This window comes from Littorina saxatilis, linkage group LG15, assembly GCF_037325665.1.
Source record: "Littorina saxatilis isolate snail1 linkage group LG15, US_GU_Lsax_2.0, whole genome shotgun sequence".
Classification (NCBI taxonomy): domain Eukaryota; kingdom Metazoa; phylum Mollusca; class Gastropoda; order Littorinimorpha; family Littorinidae; genus Littorina; species Littorina saxatilis.
Window position 1 is genome coordinate 9907075 of NC_090259.1, and position 4378 is coordinate 9911452.

General features: G+C 42.7%; 1 protein-coding gene across 1 annotated transcript in view; it reads left to right on the forward strand.

Annotated features, from left to right (window-relative positions):
- The window catches only part of LOC138948486 (uncharacterized), a 50834-nt gene that overhangs the window by 42641 nt on the left and 3815 nt on the right, over positions 1 to 4378 (forward strand). The window lies entirely within an intron of this gene.

The following is a 4378-nucleotide window of genomic DNA, read 5'->3' on the forward strand; positions in this document are numbered from 1 at the left end:
CGTGTTGGGGTGAAGTAATTTATTCGTTACTTATTCGTCAGGGGAATAACATTTTTGAACGAAATGTTTACTCGGAACTCACCTGCCTTGGGGAGTAATTTTCTCGTGCAATGGGGGAGTTCTTTTTTTCGTAAAGGGAGTAACTTTTTCGTACGAAATGTTTACTCCGGAGTAAAAAATCTCGTGGAGGTAATTTTCTCGTGTTACACCGGACGCAGCGACGCGCAGTTTGGGGAGCCCTGGGCCGAAAAGCCTTTGGTGCATGCAAGTATGACAGCGATATGTATAGTCGATACATCAAAATATGCCTCATTTTGCCCCAAGAAAAATTCAACTAGGAAGAGGAGGCATATTGTCTTTCAGGCGGAAAAAGTGAAAAAAATCTTTAGGTGTCAAAAGAAAGCATAATAGGAAATATGTAAATATTAGTATTTTTAAGTAAAATTGCGTCCCAGAATCAATCCGAGTCTGTCAGCAGTAAGCACCGTATTTACCTCCCCTGAAAACTCAACAGAGTGTTTGTGAATGAATGACATCTGACCCAAACTATGGTTTCTTGTTGTCAATGTTGTATAATGCGGTTTCTGCGAAATCAACTTCAGTTCTGAAAATGTGACCGGCTTATTTAACTTTCTGCTTTTTCCGGGCTGTGATTTAATTTACAGCCTCTAACTTCACGTGGAAAAAAGCCTGTGGATGTCACCTCCTTTTCTTGTTTTAAGTATAGCGGATGAAAAAGGTCATGATACGGTCGGAATTGAGCGTGACTTTTTTTTCTCAATGAGAAACATGAAGACATATTATTTTTGTTCAACTTTTCAATTCACTCAATGACTGCCTTGCGTGGACTTGTATTTGTATTTTCTTCTTGTTCATATTAGCATTGGTAAAAATGCCAAAGGCCAAACCTTCACATCCTTGCACGCCCTTGTTTATGCAGCATCAAGAAAAGTCGCATCCTTCTGTTTTGTGAGTGTCGCAGACGGTGACTTCAAGCCGCATTATCAATTTCATTCTGTCAGGTATTGGTATTCTATACCGGCTACATCTGTGCACATAATGCAGTCGCCTCCCGGCGTCAACATGTTTACAATAGTTTTCCCGCGATGTGAATAAAATCTTATTCACTTCGTGACGCATACCATTGGGCGTTACAGCTTGAATGAGAAAAATAACAGTTTGTTGACATAGCCGTACTAATCTAGATAGCAAACTTTCCTCGCTAATCTCTCTCTCGCTCTGACTGTCTGTCTGACTGTCTGTCTGTCTGTCTGTCTCTGTTTGTCTCTGTCTGTCTGTCTGTCTCTGTCTGTCTCTGTCTGTCTGTCTGTCTGGATTCCGGCCGCCTGATGTACCTCGTTGGAGATAATCTGGTTTCCGGACACGGAGATAGACCCCAGAATTACTGTTGAAATGTCAAATGTTCTCACCGTCAGGGGGGCTTTTTCTCGGTGGACTTCGCACAACGGCTCTTTAACACCAGCAAGTTTGATCAAGTCTCAGACTCTTCATAACATATACACATCTATCTCCAGTTTAAAACTCCCCCCAGATTACGACCTACATATATTAAACAAAAAAGAAGATTCTTCTTCTTCTGCGTTCGTGGGCTGAAACTCCCACGTACACTCGTGTTTTTGCACGAGTGGAATTTTACGTGTATGACCGTTTTTACCCCGCCATTTAGGCAGCCATACGCCGCTTTCGGAGGAAGCATGCTGGGAATTTTCGTGTTTCTATAACCCACCGAACTCTGACATGGATTACAGGATCTTTTACGTGCGCACTTGGTCTTGTGCTTGCGTGTACACACGAAGGGGGATAAGCCACTAGCAGGTCTGCACATAAGTTGACCTGGGAGATCGGAAAAATCTCCACACTTAACCCACCAGGCGGCCGCGGCCGGGATTCGAACCCTCGACCTTCCGATTAGGAGGCCGACGTCTTACCACCCCGCCACAACGCCCGTCAAAAAGAAGATTTATTGATGTCTTTGAATAAGCGTACCACTGTCCCGCCCTTCAGGTCAAAATAACCTTCGCCACCGGGGAAACAGCGTGACCACACTGCAATGACAGTTAGGGCCCAGACATGCATACCTGATTTCATAGCGAATGTATCAGGTGAACTTACTTCGCGTATCGTTCCGCACAGCAAACGAGAGTGACAGCTATGGCTTGTCCAGAATTTGATCAAATAGAAACGGAGTCATAGCTCTATATAGAATGGCTGTATTGTTGAAGAATACGTTACTTCTCTTTTAAGCCATCTTGAAAATCCCCGTACAATCGTTCAATGTTTTACACACACACACACACACACACAACACACACACACACACAACACACACACACACACACACACACACACACACACTTCGGTCAGAATCTGCCCCTAAAATATTAAACAAGTTTTCAGTGTAGCAATAGTGTGTTGTTATAATTAGGTAAATGTCAAGCGAGTTCTTCTTCATATTTGTCTTATTATTGATTGGTTTATCTATCAATTAATAAACGTTTTAATCAATCTATTAATTCGTTGACTTATTAATTTATTTATTTTGATTAATGCCCTTTCGCCAATATAGTCTTTCGTGGACATAAAGGGAATGCTGGGGGCTACTTGCAAAGGTTCTGCCAATCATGGACTGATGCAGACGTATCTCGTGGTTGCAAATTGCCGGTAGTGTGTGTGTGTGTGTGTGTGTGTGTGTGTGTGTGTGTGTGTGTGTTTGAGTGTGTGTTTCTGTGTGTGTGTGTGTGTGTGTGTGTTTCTGTGTGTGTGTGTGTGTGTGTGTGTGTGTGTGTAGTCTGTGTGTGTCTGTGTGTGTGTGTCTGTGTGTGTGAGTGCGTGCCTGCGTGCGTGCATGAGTGTGTGTATGTATGTATGTATGTATGTGTGTGTCACAATGTGTGTGTGTGTGTGTGTGTGTGTGTGTGTGTGTGTGTGTGTGTGTGTGTGTGCAGTGGTGGTGAATCTCTTTTGTTCATGTAACTCTTGTAATTAATTAATTAAGCAATCTGTGCGCCTCAATACTGAAATCACATTCGTGTTTTATTGGGACTGTTGATATCAGCTTGTAATATATATGAAGTCTTATATATATATATATATATATAAGTCTTATATATAAGCTTACGTGGTGAGGAAAGATTGTTCCTGTTGTCAAGCACCTTGGAATCTCTGTCTCAGTTTTTACACCCCCGGTATAGGGGTGTGTATAGGATTCGGTCGATGTGTTTGTTTGTTTGTTTGTGTGTTTGTGTTCGCATATAGATCTCAAGAATGAACGGACCGATCGTCACCAAACTTGGTGAACAGGTTCTATACATTCCTGAGACGGTCCTTACAAAAATTGGGACCAGTCAAACACACGGTTAGGGAGTTATTGGTGGATTAAAATTATACAAGGACTTATAGAGGGACATCTTAATGGTCAAAGGGAAATAACCATTCTCACTCAGTCACTGCCACCAACTGAGAAGGTTATTTCCCTTTGACGGGGGTGTTTTTCCTACCTCGGAGGAATTTCTTGTTCTTACTGGATTAGTTTGTTTTTTGTTAAGGTTTTCATTCTCACTTTTCGTTGTAGCTATGTATGTTTTGTAGATGAGTCACTAGGACGAGCTGTAGGATGGGACCTTGTGGACCTAACCGGCGCTACTGTGCATGGCCCGGGTTGTAAAGTATTCGAGTTTGAGTTCGAGTTCTATCTCTCTCCGACTGTGTCTGTCTGTCTGTTTGTCTCTCCCTCTCTGTTTGTTTATTGTTTGTCATATTCACCGGTTCCTTGAATGTATGCTTTGTTGCTCTTGTTATTTAACACCCTGGAATCTCTCTCTCTCTCTCTCTCTCTCTCTCTCTCTCTCTCTCTCTCTCTCTCTCTCTCTCTCTCTCTCTCAGATTTAGTCCCTCTTTAGGGCGAGGGCCAGATGCAAAAAAGTATACCAATGCTTATTCTGTTACCCTCGTAAAATAAAGAATTGTCATTGTCATTGTCATTGTCATTGTCTCTCTCTCCCTCTCTCCCTCTCTCTCTCTCTCTCTCTCTCTCTCTCTCTCTCTCTCTCTCTCTCTCTGTCTGTCTGTCTCTCATTCTCTCTCTCTCTCATTCTCTCTCTCTCTCTCTCATTCTCTCTCTTTCTCTCTGTCTCTCTCTGTCTCTGTCTATCTCTCTCTGTCTCTGTCTCTGTTTTTCTCTCGCTCTCTCTCTCTCTCTCTCTCTCTCTCTCTCTCTAATAAGAGTAATTCTCTCTGCATTTCTTAGTATGCACCAATGAATCGTCAGAAACTGAATTTAAGATTTCAGTACTTCCGTTGACCCGGATGTGACCTGGTATGCAGAAGTTAATTCTCCTGCCCAATCCCCTGCCGACGG